This window comes from Pleurodeles waltl, chromosome 3_1 (genome assembly GCF_031143425.1).
Source record: "Pleurodeles waltl isolate 20211129_DDA chromosome 3_1, aPleWal1.hap1.20221129, whole genome shotgun sequence".
Classification (NCBI taxonomy): domain Eukaryota; kingdom Metazoa; phylum Chordata; class Amphibia; order Caudata; family Salamandridae; genus Pleurodeles; species Pleurodeles waltl.
In genome coordinates, this window is record NC_090440.1 from 1,273,791,193 (window position 1) to 1,273,807,931 (window position 16,739).

Sequence of the window (16,739 nt, forward strand, 5' to 3'; positions counted from 1 at the left end):
TGTATTAAAAAAAAAGAGTAGCGAAAATCTGGTGCAAATAAATTATACTATTACAAAAGGCTATGTTCATAAAAAATGCAAATTCCATTATAAAAGTACGGTTTCGTGAGAAGCTCATGGATGCAAACTAGCAAACCCTGCTCCCTCGCAGTGGACACAGAGAACTGTATGCCTGACTCTCAAGAGAGGCTTAAAAGATTCACCCATGCTATCTATGGGAGCATCATGGCTCTAGCGAGAGTCATCAAGTAGGAGAAAAGAGGGGTATATAGTATCAACAACATACATGATGTAAGTGTAAGGTAGCTCTGAAAAGCTTTTTCATGTAACATTTTGAACAACTGCATTTTTTTTTTTTTTTTTTAACATATTTAACTTTTTTGTATTTTGTTTAAATGGGATAGAGCAAAAACAAGAAGATGGGAGTAAAAAAGCAACTTTCCCTTCAAAACTAAGAGGAGAAAAATGTAGGAAAAAGTGTTTTAAAAAAACAACTGCAGGTGGGCATTTATGATCCTGGACAAGACTGTCTTGTGCACCACTGTTTGTCTCAGAAGAAAAAATTAAGCAAAAAAGGACTTTGTTCAGATATACCGCGTTGGGTATCTGCTTAAGTGGTGAGTACCTAGGCAGACATGCTGTCACCAGGTTGAAAAGATGTGGTGCCCCTGATGAGTTATCAAGCTCTATAGCACGGGCTAACTCAGCCAGAGCAAGGCATTCAGGGTGCATGACTCTCAAATGGGGCCACAACCTAGTAGTACTCATGGACTTTTGCTTGGTCACTTTTTTGCATATTTTACAAATTGGCATACACTTTCTTTTCACCAGGCCTCATCTGAAAAAATTGCCCGACCAAGAACTCCCTAGGTTGATGAGATGGCTGGCTCTCAGGAACAGGAGAAGGGTTCTCATCTAAATCAGCTGATGACATTCCGATCAAAGAAAATCAGCAAAGTCAGAGAGGTGGTCAAAAAGGTGTAATCACAGAAGAACCCAATAGGCAGATGGTGCAAGAAGGAAGATTTTTTTCTTTGTTAAATAAATAAAGACATCCATATAGATCAATCACAATCCTTCCTTGAGATGTCTCTCCTCTCTTAGGCATCTCGCCAGTGTCTTGCAAGAGGCCCACAAGATCATTAAAAAAGAGAACTGTCTTGACATCTTCAATGCATTAATATATCAATTGTTTTTCTATTTCAAACAACAGTTCTCATGTCTTACTTTCTTCAAAACAAAAAAAATGCACTGTTATAAATTTAATTGCAAATGTATGATCTTGCGAGCGGATCGCGAGAGCCTGACAGGAAGTATAGACCCCTCGTAGACCATGCAGTGGATTGTGTGTTCAGTCTAATGATTGTCTTACAAGAGCCATATATTTTCAAACAAAATAAGTAATAAAATCTATATAATGTAGTGATTTCAGGTCTGATTTAGAGTTTGAGAAAGGGAATTACTCCATCACAAACGTGACAGATATCCTGTCCACCGTATTACAATACCATTATAGCTTATGGGAATTGTTGTATAGAGGATAGGATATCCATCATGTTTGTGAAGGAGTAACCTGTCTGGCAAACTCTAAATTAGGCCCTTTATTATTAAACATTATCATTCACTAATAACTGACCAGGTGAAAAAAACTCTGTCCAACAAATTAGAACAACATGTATAACTGTGTGATCTTGCTTGCCTTCTGCGATAGTGATCATACACCTAAAAAACATAAATGTACATAGTGAAAACACATAGGCCCATATTTATACTTTTTGACGCTAAACTGCGCTAACGCAGTTTAGCATCAAAAAATTTAGCGCCGTCTAACGCCATTCTGAAGCGCCATGCGGGCGCCGTATTTATGGAATGGCGTTAGCCGGCGCAAGCAGACCGGCGCTGCCTGGTGTGCGTGGAAAAAAAACACGTAGACCAGGCAGCGCCGGCGTAGGGGGAAAATGGCGTTAGGGCGTCTTAAAATGGGGCAAGTCAGGTTGAGGCAAAAAAATCGCCTCAACCCGATTTGCGCCATTATTTTCGACGCCCAGACGCCATTTAAATGACTCCTGTCTTAGTAAAGACAGGAGTCATGCCCCCTTGCCCAATGGCCATGCCCAGGGGACTTATGTCCCCTGGGCATGGTCATTGGGCATAGTGGCATGTAGGGGGGCACAAATAAGGCCCCCCTATGCCACACAAAAAAAATTAAAAAATATAAAAAATTATACTTACCTGAACTTACCTGAATGTCCCTGGGGTGGGTCCCTCCATCCTTGGGTGTCCTCCTGGGGTGGGCAGGGGTGGCAGAGGGGGTCCCTGGGGGCAGCGGAGGGCACCTGTGGGCTCATTTTTAGCCCACAGGCCCCTTAACGCCTACCCTGACCCAGGCGTTAAATAGTGGCGCAAATGCGGGGTTTTTTGACCCGCCACCTCCCGGGCGTGATTTTTGCCCGGGAGTATAAATACGACGCATTTGCGTCGCCGTCATTTTTTTAGACGGGAACGCCTTCCTTGCATCTCATTAACGCAAGGAAGGCGTTCACGCAAAAAAATGACGCTCTTTACTCATACTTTGGCGCTAGACGCATCTAACGCCAAAGTATAAATATGGCGTTAGTTTTGCGCCGAATTTGCGTCGAAAAAAACGACGCTAATTCGGCGCAAACGGAGTATAAATATGCCCCATAGTTTACAGTATAGGAAAACTAATCAGTGTCTTGTTGAAAGATAAAAAATGAAGTTTATGTAAAGTACATACAAAGACTATGCCAGATCCATAAATTAACCTGCGCTCACATCTGGTAGCTTGGCAGAGAACAGTCAGGCTTCACTTAAGAGGTAATGTGTAAAGTACTTGTGCAATACTTAAAACAATAGGACAGTGAAAACAGCACACAAAAATATACCACACCTGGTTAGAACAATAGAGCCCAGTTTAATGAATACAACAAGTCCAATATGATGAAAATCCAATAAGTAAAAGTTGAGATATGAATTTTTAAACAACAAATGAAACTATAGTGCTTACAAACATAAGGTGCCACTCGGGCCTATCTGCTTGTGCTACACCAGATCAAATCTGAAAATTTAGGCTGACGGCGATGGAGCATGGGTTGGGTACTGAGTCCAGTCTTGGCCTGCTGAAATCACTACCTTTGTTCAGGGTTGCCTCAGTGTTGAGGGAGGACATGAGGAGTGATGCGAGGGGTGATGGTAGGAGCAGCTAAGTCAATGCGTTGTCATAGATTCGGGCGATGTAGGTGATGCATTAGTTCCCAACTGTGCAAATTGGGTATGTATCACTGCTAAACCCTTTATGTGTAGGCCATGCGTCATAATTGAACCACACAGCCGTTGATGCAATGTCTCCTGAATCGGCAGTTTGTCGGCGTTGAAGGAGATGTGTTGGTTTCCACCAGCTCACAACAGTGAAGTCCATCTTCCTAGCAAAATATCCTCAGTTCCAGAAGTGTGATGATTTGATGGGGTCAGAAGTTCACTACTTATACCCAGTTGTGCCTCTGAATTGGGGAGACTTAAAATAGAGGCATTTGAAGTGCACAAAGTACCTTCCCTTTTTACCCTGGCTTCAGACTCACTATAGGTGTGTATGCAGCTCTTAATGTGGGGGCAGGCAAAGCCCATTCAGGTTCAAGTTTCAGCTCCTCTCTCCCATCCTGCCCAGAATGACCCATCAGGATGTTTTTGGCCCATCAGGATGTGAATGGCCCTTAAGGTACATCTATGCACCCTTTGTGTGTGGCATTTTCAGACTTGAAACTTAAAATCTAACTTTACCATAAGTTGTGTTTTGAAATTGTGAGTCCAGAGACACCAACCTCAAAATATTTTTCTTTTCCCAATTGAAAATTACACTTATAAAATGTAGTAAGATAATTTCAATGTTAATCTATAGGAGAGATAGACCGTGCAGCTGTGAAAAACGAAAGTAATAGTTTTTTACTACCAGGACATGTAAAACTTAAACATTTACATGAACCATGTTTTAAATAGACTTCACCCTACCCTACTGTGACCGGACGGGGTCAAGGACGACATGAAGAGATAGGGTTGGTTGGTTGGTTTTAGGTGTACTTTATTGGCTTTTAGGACTATCTGGCGCGTCATATAAGTGTCTTTCCTGTGCTGTTTCCTTTTTGTTTGTTTCCTTTTCCTGGCTTTTCACCTCTTCCCTGGTCTTCTCTCTTGCAGGGCTCCCAGGAAGCGCAGGTGAGGAAAAGAACAAGAGAAGTATCGGTAAGTTCCTTTTCTTTTCTTTTGTGGCTCTTTTCTTTCCCTACCCTGCTTTTCTTTCTTCTGTGTCGTATCATAGGGGCTTTTCTCTCTCTCCGGTCTTTCTAACGTCTTTTTTGTTTCCTTTTATCTCTCACTGGCACCTCGTCTCTCCCTCTTATTTCCTGGAAGCACCTTCTATTGTAGGGTCCTTTTCTTGCTTCTTCTCCTCCACTGTCTCTTCTCTATACTTCTTTTGTACTTCTCTGTCTTTGTAGCTTCTGCTGTGTTTCCCTTCTCTTTCTTCTTTCCTTTCTAGCCTTCTGCTTTTTTTTTCTGGTTCCTTTGCCTTAATGAGTGGCAATCCCACGTCTTCTTTCTGCTGGGTATTTCTATCTATTGTGGTTTTCTCTGTCCCTTATACTTTTTCTGTGGAGGGCTTTTCCCGTTTTCTTTTCTGCTTCTTTTCCCATCCTCCCACTCCCCCTTGTCTCTCTTTCCCTTCTCTTCCCGTTCTCCCACTCCCCCTTGACTCTCGTTCCCTTCTCCCCATCCAACCACCCTTGCACCCCTTTGCTTGCTCCCGGAACGCACCTGAGGTTGCCACACTTCTCCTGAAGCGTGGCTGGTAGGTTCGCGTTACGCCTCCCAGGACGCCGAGATGTCTGTTCCGCCGTCCGACTCCTCTTCTCCTTCTGGCTTCTGTCGGTGGTCGCCGTTCTGTCCTCCTGTACAGCTGCTAACTACTCCTCCGTTGCGTGCCTCTCTCCTCTCGTCCGCCAGTTTTTCAGGCCGACCAGGTCCCGCGCCACAAATTCCTGGCCCCGCCTTCACTGCCGGAAGAGAATCCGGATTCGCTGCCTCTTCAAGAAGAACTGGGGCAATTGTGGTAGTGCCAGCACAAGTCGGGTTTGTGAACAGGCCATATCGCGCCGGCCCGTCACACCTACCTTAGGAGTGACTTATATGTATTAAAAAGGAAGGTTTGGACCTAGCACGTGGATTAACTTGACAGGTCGACATGGCAGTTTAAAACTACAACCACTATCCCTCCAATGGCAGACCTGTGCCATGTTTGACAGACTACTGCAGTGGGTGGCACAATCAAGGCTGCACACCCACTAGTAGCATTTAATTTACAGGCCCTAGGCACAGGTAGTTCATTTTTCTAGGGACCTACAATTAAATCAAATATACCAATTGTAATTAAGCCAATGTTATCATGTTTTAGGGAAAGAGTACATGCACTTTAGCACTGGTCAGCAGTGGTATAGTACCCAGAGTCCTAAACCCCAAAACAACAAATTCAGCAAAAAGGAGAGGGGACGGCAAAAAGTTTGAGGATGACCCTGCAGAAAGGACCATGTCCAACATCATTGTATAGCAGCTTCAATTAATAATGCTAAACAGTACTTGATACTATTTACAATAGATTTTTTTAAAATTTTAATTTCATTGGCTTTTCATCTGGAGCTCCAACAGGTATAAAAAAGCGCTTAGTATTCTGTACATCATACTACATAACATTCATATATGTGGCACATATATGTTGCATAGGCAAATCGTAATTATAACGTAGCATGATAGTACCTTGGAGTCGCTAAAGTTATCACCCCTTTATGAGCGTGTCTACCGTAGCAAGATGTACAGTTGTTCTCAGCAGCTCTCTTAGGAAGTGGGAAGTAGTGGGTGGAAATGTTCGTATCTCTATAGTCCATTGGCTAGTGCCTGCAGTAGTGGACTTCATGCCTTTTTAGAGGTTTCTCTACCCGTTTGTATCCTGAATTGCGCATCAGGCGAGACAGCCAGAAGCAAAGCCAATAATACAACAGAACTATGAGAAACAGAACAAACAATCTGCCCATGGTTTCTACATGTGTATAACCAGGTTGTGTGGCGACACTAAACATAAACATCTGCATTTGAAGACTGTCCCTGGGTCAGTGTACGGGATGGCTATGTAGGGGGTTAGAGCCACCTACCCTCATGCCTCATCTCTAGAATCCTGGAGACAACACAAAGTTACCCTTCTTACATTCCCTCCTATAAACTCATCACAGAACTTCCAGTACCACTCCCAGAGTCAGTGTCTATTCCCATGGCACTGTTCTCCCAGCTGTCCATCACCTCTGACCACAGTGGGGCCAGTGGTCTACGCCTCATCCCTCTGCTCTCCTCCCTCTTCAAGGCACTCACCTCCGCTCTTCCCCACCTCTTGACATCCTGTGTCCAGATCAGAAGGCTGGGACCCTCAGCGTTTTTCCATGCCATGGATATTCGGCGTTTGTCCAGCACCAGGGCCATATCCACAAATCTATTGCCCGCTTTGTTAGGGCGTTTGCCGATTGAAGAGCCCCAGGAGGCATATTTCCATTGTGGGCTCTAGTTGTCTATGTAGCGTATTGTTAATTTTATGGATAACCCCCCTCCAAATTTGTTTCAACTGTGGACATTCCCATGTCATGTGCCCAAATCCTGCATCTAATAAACAGCACCGTGGGCAGCTCCTCCCAGCCCCACTGTAGATGAGCATCATTCGCCGTGGGGTGAGGTAAGTCTTATGCGTGTAATTGTATTGTATATATTTTAGTTGGATGTTTTGGGAGACCAAGGGAGCATAAGCAAGAATTCTATCCCACTCTCCATCAGTGAGGCGCCTGTCTAGGTCTGTCTCCCACTTAGCCTGCAGAGCATCCATCGGGTTCTGTACCGTAGCCAACAACGACCTGTATAACCAGGAGACCAAATGTGAGCCCCCCCAATGGAGAGCATAGTCTGTAATACCCTGTGTGTGGGGGGCTCCCCCTCTATCCCTTTCTAGAGGACTCGGATAGTCCCCATTAGCGCCTCATGAGTCAAGAACTGTCCTCAGGGCAGACCGGTCTTTTCCGTAAGGCCATCAAACGGTATCAGCGATCCCTGACTGTACAGTGCATCCAGTGTGTTCAGGTCCACGGCCGTCCAGCAGTGTAATCGTCTTTGTGTAAAGCTAGAGAGGGGGTCTCTACAAGGCATTCCCACTAGTGGAATAGCTGGCGCGTAAGATACTTCTGTGTGTGTTCTTCTAAGGACTCTCTGCCAATTGGCAAGGGCCATCCTCAGCAACAATCCTCTCTTAATGCCACGTACAGCAGGTAATAGCAATCCTGTCACCAGCCCAATACCGCTGGGGTCTCCCCCGTCAGCTGTCAGCTCCTCCAACCCCACTCCATTGAGCCACCGCACCAGCCACTGTAGCTGAGCCGCCAGGAAGTAGAACTCAAAGTCAGGGACTCCGAGCTCTCCGGCATCTCGGGGCAGTCTCAGTAGTGGTCAGCGCCACTCGTTGTCTTCCACCATCCCATATCAGTTCCCGGAGCACTATGTCAAATGGTCGAAACCAGGAGGGGGGGAGGGTGATAGGAAAATTGACAAAATAATATAGCAGTCTGGGAAGTGGTACCAACTTAATAAGAAACACCCGAGCCATAGTCCGCAGGTGCAGGGAGCGCCAGAAAGCAACACTAGACTGTGAGGCTCTGATCGCTGGGCCCAGGTTGCCCTCTCTGAGGTCCCTCGTCTCATGATATATCTGTATGCCCAGATAGAAAAAAGTATGCGGTGCCCAGGATACCTCCTCTGGGCAAGAAAGCGGTCGGTTTGTTCCTCTGACCAACTGAAAGACATAGGTCTTACGTTTGTTAATGCGGAGACCAGAACAGGCTCCAAACTCGTCCAACAGCTGGAACACCTGGGGCAGTGTCTCCAGGCCATTGCGGAGGTAGATAAGCAGATCATCTGCGTACAGAGAGACTACATGGAAACCTCCCCACCGACATATGCCCCAATCTTGGGCCTTGTTTCTGAGTCTCGCCGCTAAGGGTTCTATGGCAATGGCGAACAGCAAGGGGGACAGAAGGCATCCCTGCGAGTTCCTCTGTGTATATCATAGCTACAGGAGATCGTTCTTCCCATTTTAACATGGGCTGTAGGCTGTGTGTAAAGCAACCTGACCCAAGCCCCCCAGGTCCCTCCCAGGCCTAGCCGTGCCATAGTGGCATCTAAGAATTCCCAGCTCACTGTGTTGAAGGCTTTTTCAAAATCCACCGACACGTTCATTTCTGCCGGATGTGGGGGGTGGGCGTCATCAAATAGCAGGGAGTATAACCGATGGAGATACTTAGAGGTGCTGCAGGCAGGAATGAACCCATTCTGATCCCGGTGTATGAGGACATTCATATGTGGCAGCAGTCTCACGGCCAGTGCTTTACTGAGGATCTTAAAATCAGTGTTGAGCATGGACAAAGGCCTAAAGTCCATAACCTGTCTGTCGACCTGTGTGGTCTTGGGCAATGGGATCACTATGGCCTCCCTAGTATTGGCCGGCAACAGTTTGGTTTCAAATGCTTCAGCGTACATCTCCGCTAATCTAGGAGCCAGGACATCACAACCCAGCCTATAAAACTCCGGAGGCAAGCAATCCGCACCCGGAGTCTTGCCCGACGCCATGGTCTTAATGGCTGCCTTAACCTCTCCTATAGAGACCTGTACCCCCAGCCCATCCCTAGCTACGTCAGTCAGAACAGTCCTAGGCAGAGCAGACAGAAAGCTCTCTCGCGTGGTGTCGGAGTCTACGTGCATGGAGCTATACAAGGATTGTTAGTATTCCATAAATTTGAAGTTAATCTGGGTAGGTGTGTAAATAATGTTTCCCTCCCCAGTCAACAGGCGGGTGGTCAGCTTCCCCCCAGTGTCCGGGCGAATCAGCCACGACAGTGGCCTCCAGGCTTTTCCTTCCTCATCGTGTATTTTGGTCAGATAGGTCCTATAGTCGTGACACCTAAGATGTTCTAGCGCCAACGAGTATTTCCCCCAGAGCTCCAGCAGTTTGGCCTGTGCTTCTGGTGAACCATCTAAGCCTTCATGTAGGTCGTCCTCTAAGTGTGAGATATCCCGTTCAAGGTCCCGGCGGATGCCCACCGAATGCCCTAAGCAATGGCTTCTCACCACTACCTATAAGGCCTCCCACTCAATGCTCCTACTGGTCGCTGAGCCCGGGTTCAGTGTCAAATATTCTGATAACCAATTTAGTAGTGCCGTACGGAATACATCATCTTCCAGCGCTGTTGGGTTTAGGCGCCACATCGGTATAGGTTGGCGAGTCTCCATCGTAGCTAGGTGGATCAAGAGTGGACTATGGTCAGAGACGGACCCCCCAACTCAAATGATGTCCTCTGAGGTCTGAGGCGTCACTTGGGGGAGGCCCTCCATTACGCTGGTCATTGATTCTATATCCGTGGAGTCCTCTCCATTCAAGGACTCAGGTTCGGATCTCAGGCCATCTTCAGAGCTTCTCGTCTCCGTTAGGGAGGCTGCCACCTGTAACGCAGCCCTCTTTCCCTGGCGCGCCTGTTGGCTTGTGGGTTTCGTCACCTGACGGTCTTTCTGAGAGTCTTTGGCGTGTCGTCTCTTGCCCCAATGGTGTGGTTGTCTATGTTCCACTTGTTTGATGTCTGTGGGTCCCCTGCGGTAGGCCCCTAGCCAGGCTCACACCTCATCAGGCTCCTGGAAGAAGTGTGTGGTGCCGTCTCATATAACCTTCAATTTAGATGGGAACAGTAAGGAATAACGGAGCCCCTCCTCTCGTAGGGCTCGCTTCACCTCTAGGGAGGTGGCGCGCCGAGTTTGGACCGCCAGCATAAAGTCTGGGAAAAAGGTGGTATTGCACCCCTCCACCTGAAAAGGGCCCTTCTCGTGAGCCGCCTGTAACAGCAGGTCACGGTCTCAATAGTGTAAAAGTTTTGCTACAATTGGTTGGGGTGGTCTTCCCGGCTGAGGTCTACGGGTAGGGACTCGGTGTGCTCTTTCAAGGGCGAAGAAGAGTGTGAGAGGCCGTCCATTCATAATAGTGCACAGCCATGTCTCTAGGTAGGCCACTGCGTCAGTGCCCTCAATGCCTTCTGGCATTCCAACAATTCGTATGTTGTTGCGCTGAGTACGGCCTTCCGCGTCTTCTGCCTGTCGTTCCAAGACCTGAACTTGCTCAGATAGGCATGTGACCTTAGCCCGGAGGGCCCTGTGCACGGGCTGCAACTCTTCCAGTGATGTTTCTGTAACTGTTACGTTGTCCGCCAGTTTGTGTTGGTCTGTTCGTAAGTGACTTAGTTCAGAGGAGACTTTTTCGATTTCCTGACTTAAGGTTAACTTAGTGACTTCAATCGCTCCAAGGATCTTATTTAATGTGTCCTGTATCGTACTGGATGCTGCACCCTCCTCCGATTCACCACTGGCTAATTGACGATCAAGTCCCTGCTACGCTTGGGATGTTCCCTGCATCTTATGCCTGAGTTTCCCCATTGTTCGATAGGCACGTGGAGCGGCCGGGATCCACCTCCCCCCAATGTCAAGAAATATGGTTGAGCCCCACTGTTTAGGGTGCCGGTAATCCCCCGCTCATAGATCCCCTCACTCAACAAGGGAGCTTCTCCAGGCAATCCTTCACAGGAGAGTCAGGCCTCCGCCCTCTCAGCCGCTGCTATGCCAGCGTCTCCTGTCCCCACTAGATTTGGGGTTGCTGTGGGGTTAATCACAGCCCTGGGCGCCTCACCCCGATACCCCCCAATCAAGCCTTCCAACATCCGCAGGAGGAGGGTGGGGCAGGGGACACCCCACGTCGATCCTTGGGGGTGCCCCCACCAACAGCTCTCCTCCATTCCGGGGTCACAAAGTCCAGAAGTCTCCCTCTACCTCCATTCAGCCTCCTCACCTGGTGGCAGGCATCTCTTGCTCCAAGCTTCTGTTCCTGCGGGTTCCTCAGGAATTGGCTGGGCTCTACCCCTAGCGCTTCCCCATTCGGGGCCGTGGACAACGCAACGCTCGTCACCGCACTACTGCTGCTCCCCAGACTCCGCCGTGCATACTTGCACCGCGCCCACTCTAGCGCCTGCAGCCGCTCCCCAGATCTGCAGCCCACACGGCCGACTCGCCGGCACATCCGTCAGGCACGTGCTGCCCTCCACAGGGGGCCTGCAGCTCCCTGGGCCTCACCACTCCGGTCCGCTCCTGCTGGTGGGCCTCCCCCTGTTCAGTATATCACGGGGGCCCCCCAGCCAATGATACTAGCAGGATTTTTATGTAGGCCGGCTCGGAGCTCCGATTCTAGGCAGCCGCCACGATAGGCTGTCAAACCACGCCCCGATACTGTTAACAATAGATGATGACAATTGAATACATCTAATCTGAAACTTCATTGTATAGCAGCTTAAATCATATTTGTTTTTCATATTTATGCTCCTACAAAATTGATTGTGTGACATGGCACTACAAAGAACATAAGATCATGCCCAAGTGGATGCTGATTAGGAAAACATAACACTCCTTGACAAAAGTGGAAACTTAACAATAGAAAAATATTTCTGTAGTTTTGACACAGTACCACTTGCCAATGACCCTGCCATTGTGTCTCAATATATTGTCATGTTATGTTGTGTTCTGTCATTCTATGCTACGTACCGTTAAGTTATGTTATGTTATATTATTTTATGTGTTTTTATTTTATGTTATGTTATGTAGATTTGTATAGTGCAGCTTATCTCCCATGAGGGTGTAGGAAGCTGGGTTGATTTCTGGTTGCAATATGCACCCCCACACTTGCCTGGTTTTGATGCAACTTTGACTGAAGTGTACTGGGTTCCTGCTAACCAGGGCTCCAGTGCGAGTGTTCCTTCCCCAAAAACAAGACCCATGGTCACTTGATCCTCAATTGGTTAGGCCTGTAGCACATCTGTAACCCCTACTAATTGGTACCCCTGGTACCTAGGGCATAGGTACTAAGAGCTGCAGCATAACTTGTGCCACTCTAAGGGACCCAGTGCCACTGTGCAGATCTGGCTCTCCTCAGAAGGAGATGCCCCCCGAACCAGGGCCTATTAGACACCTGGACAGGTGGGAAGATTTGCTCTAGGAGACGTGTTGCACTTGCATTCTGGATGCACCCCTAGGGAGAGCAGCCTGACGTAAACACTACCTCAGAAATTTCACCATCTTGTGTATGGTGGAATTAGGAATTCTGGGATAAGGTGATGCACATTCTCCAAAGGAAGTGGTCATATAGAGGGTGTAGTCGTTCTAGGGGTCAGCAGCCCATTGGCTATTAACCATCACTCCCCTTAACACCCCTAAATTGAGTATTTAGGGGAGCCCCTGGTACCAGAACTTTGGATCTTCGCTGGACACAAAAGAAGGAGTTGACAAAGAAGCTTGTTGACCAGAGAACGAAGGAGCATGAGTGACTTGGCGCCAGCCCTGCCAGCTTGCCTGCTGCACCCAACCCTTGAGGAGCAACTGACCTGTCCTACCACTGTACAGCCGACAAGAAACTGGGAGAGGTTTCAATGTTTCACAAATCACCAAGAAGAGCTCCCTTTCACCAGAGGAGCTGTTTTCTGCAGACAACTGTGAGGACCCAGGACCGCAAAAACCTGATGCTGGACAACACCACTGCACCTGAGTCTCCTAGTCCGAGCTGAAGTGAGCCAATGGTGTCAGTTTAGTTACCACACCCTCCAGAGACAAAGCCCACCTTGAGTTTGTGCACTATGGACTTCCCAAAAGTGTCTGCAGCCTCTTTTCACAGACTCCCCTTATACTGCGAGTGAACTGGAGATAAAGACCTCAGGACACCTCTGCACACGTCACCCCCGGGCCAAGGAGAAGAGACCCGTCGGTGTTCCCATGTCTCCCAGCCTCATAAGACTTTAGTCTACTTGTTGGCTTGGTCAGACTGGACCCTCAGTTCACTCTTGTGGATTTTTTCTCCAGGCCCTTCTATCCTGACCGCTACCAGTGACGGAAACCCGACGAACCAAACCAATTCTTCACCCAACAGCACTTAAGAAAAGAGCATTGGAAGACTTGATCCCCCTTGGTGATTCGCCCAGCTAGTCTCTCAGTCCACCCCTGCAGCATCTTGTGACTGGCCCAATCCCTAGTGACTTGAATGGGACACCTCTGCACCCCAATGCCCCAGAACCTCCTGAGGGACCTGTTGGTGTGGCCTTGGACGTTGCACCATACTTGACTTAAGTCCTGGAGAACAGTCCTGGAAGTTCCTGAATCGTGTACGGAGGTCATTCACAGTTTGACCTACATATTGTTTTTTACAGCTTTGACGTTGGCACTGAATCCCAACTACAGAAATATAATACAAACAACTTTTCCCTTACTATCTACTTGTGAAAAATTGCAAAAGCTTTTTCCAAAACCGCCAGTCATTGCTTACCGCAGAGCTCCCAATTTACGATCACTTATTGTGAGAGCTGAACTTAAGCAAGCTGTAACAAATGCAGGAGTTCATTGCTGTGATTCCAAAAGGTGCATCACATGTGAAGAACTACTGGACATCAGAGAAAATTTCTGGATGTACCGTTTAAAATCTCTGCATCCAGATGGACTGAACATCACTGACAATACCACTTGATTTCTGCATATCTGAAGAGTTCTCAGGACTGCATTGATTCCACATTTCCAATTGGAATCTTCACTCATGATGCTTTTTGAAAATCCACCAGTGTCAGCTGTGCAGCCACTGAGCAAACCATCTTGTACTACCTGAGGAAGGCGGAAGCTGAAACGTTATAGTAGAAATATATTTTTGTTCTTTAATGAGATATATAGATATGTATATATATATATATACATATGTCTATAGATAGATCTATATATATATAACTATATGTATAATAATATATCTATATATATATATTTTTTGTCAACGTGTGTGGTTTCCCTGGGGAATGCGACCGGCCCCCAAGAATACCACACCCAAATATAAAAGTGATCTTTTTACATATATATATATATATATATATATATATACATATGTATATTCGTCACCAGTTCTCTTGCAGTTGCAGCTTGCGTCTTCAAAGCAATGCACATACTCCAACTGACGCGATTCAACTGTAGCTTTTAGGCAGCAATAAAAAAGTAAAGTAACTCTTGTGATTATGTTTCTGCTAGAAAAGGATCAGACTTTTGTCTAGTGGCAGTTTTGATGCCATAAAGTAGCAGAGAAGATTTATATGCCTACTGAAAGGATCAAAACTGTATTATAGGTGAATAGCTGAGTGGATTAGTAAAGCCAGCCATTACCTGCGCCATAATACAAATAAATGTATGTGTTGGGGGGCTATGAAGAGATGAAGGGCACTTTTGCTAGGTGGTAGTGAGGGAATCCGAGGAGGAGGTCATGGGAGCACCAATAATGATTGTGGGATTTGCTTTTTTGAGTGTCTTGAGAGAACATGCTGATTGAGGGAAGAAGCGAAGGTAAGGTGACCTCTATTGTTGCAGGTATCACACACACACCAACCAGCAATTTTGTGACCGTCTACATAGGCTAGTGTTTTAGAACGACAGTTTAACCGGTAGCAGAGATGACACCTCGATGGATGACATCTGCTCAAGCCCTCACTCGAGTTATAGAGGACAGCTCTGGCATAGGATCAGTGACTGAGACAGCTGATACTGAGACAGCATCTGAGAGATAGGGCAATGGCGCAGACTCGGGGAGTGATTTTTCAGTCAGAGGAGTCCCATTCGATAACTCCTCTTCCAGTGATTATGAGGGAGGTGATGAGGACAGTCCTGCTGTCCCTTCGCAAGCACAGTCTGTGCAGCGGGACAATAGCGGGTTAGCCCAACACAGGGGAGCAGGTGCATGCAGCAGCAAGCACAGAGAGAGTGCTCTTTTGGGAGCTCCCCAATTTAGTTCAGCCCCAAATTCCACCACCAAAATCGCATTGTGGCGACATCAAAATTATCTATCACAAAACAAACTGGTTTTGTGAAGCAGGCACCTGCATTTTTGGTCCTGGGCTCGGCAGCCATATAGGGAAACATACCAAACCCAGACAATTTCTGGAAACTAGACATCCGGGGGAGTCCACAGAGGTGTGACTTGTGTGGATTCCCCAAAGTTTTCTTAACCACAATACCCAGCAAAGTTGAAATGTTGAATAAAAAACTATTTTCTTGCATTTCTGTTACACAAACTACAGAAATATGCTGGGATTCACAAAATTCCTACCACCCAGTGTTTCCCCACCTGTCCTGATAAAAACGCTACCCACTTAAGTGCCTGTACCTAGTGCCTGAGTCAGGTAATGGATCACCTCAGGGTCAACAGTTGCCCTCATGTAAGGACCAGCATTGACCTTTGTGCGATTTGTTCCTGTTGTGGGCCCTAGGCCTACCCACACAAGTGAGGTACCATTTTTATCAGGAGGCATGGGGAAATGCTGGGTGGAAGGAAATTTGTGGCTTCTCTCAGATTCCAGTACTTTTAATCACCAGAATGTGAGGAAAAATGTGTTTTTTGCCAAATATTGAGGTTTGCAAAGGATTCGGGTTAACAGAACCTGGTGAGAGCCCCACAAGTCATCCCATCCTGGATATCCCTTGGTGTCTAGTTTTCAAAAATGCACAGGTTTGGTAGGTTTCTTTAGGTGCCGGCTGAGCTAGAGGCCAAATCCACAGCAAGGCACTTTGCAAAAAACAGCACTTTGGGAAAATGTGATGTGTCCATGTTGTGTTTTGGGGCATTTCCTGTTGCGGGCACTAGGCCTACCCACACAAGTGAGGTACCATTTTTATCGAGAGACGTAGGGGAACGCTGGGTGGGAGAAAATTTGTGGCTCCTCTCGGATTCCAGAACTTTCTGTAACCGAAATGTGAGGAAAAGGTGTTTTTTTTGGCCAAATTTTGAGGTTTGCAAAGGATTCTGGGTAACAGAACCTGGGGAGATCCCCCCAAGTCACCCCATCTTAGATTCCCCTAGGTGCTTAGTTTTAAAAAATGCACAGGTTTGGTAGGTTTCCTTAGGTGCTGGCTGAGCTAGAGGCCAAAATGCACAGCTAGACACTTTGCAAAAAACAGCTCTGTTTTCAATGTAAAAATATGATGTGTCCATGTTGCGTTTCCTGTCGCTGGCATTGGGCGTACCCACACAAGTGAGGTAACATTTTTATTTGGAGACTTGGAGGAACACAGAATAGCAGTACAAGTGTTAGTGCCCCTTGTCTTTCTCTACATTGTTTCCTTCCAAATGTAAGACAGTGTGTAAAAAGACGTCTATTTGAGAAATGCCGTGTAATTCACATGCTAGTATGGGGACCCCGTAATTCAGAGTTATGCAAATAACCACTGCTTCTCAACACCTTTTCTTCTGCCCATTTTGGAACTACAAAGGTTTTCTTGATACCTATTTTTTACTCATTATATTTCAGCTAATGAATTGCTGAATACCCAGTATAGAATGAAAACCCATTGCAAGGTGCAGCTCATTTATTGGCTCTGGGTACCTAGGATTCTTGATGAACCTACAAGCCCTATATATCCTGGCAACCATAAGAGTCCAGCAGACGTAACGGTATATTGCTGACATCGCAGAAAAAAGTTAGAGAGTAAAACATGGAGAAAATGGCTGTTTCTTACCTCAATTTCAATATTTTATTTATTTTAGCTGT

The 16,739-nt window shown here is 46.7% G+C and overlaps 1 long non-coding RNA gene across 2 annotated transcripts in view; it reads left to right on the forward strand.

Moving 5' to 3' along the window:
* Nucleotides 1-16,739, forward strand: part of LOC138283344 (uncharacterized) — a 338,849-nt gene that overhangs the window by 234,646 nt on the left and 87,464 nt on the right. For both annotated transcript variants that reach the window (XR_011201203.1, XR_011201202.1), the window contains one exon: nucleotides 4,213-4,257. This is a non-coding gene — a long non-coding RNA (uncharacterized lncRNA). The remainder of the gene's footprint in view (nucleotides 1-4,212; nucleotides 4,258-16,739) is intronic.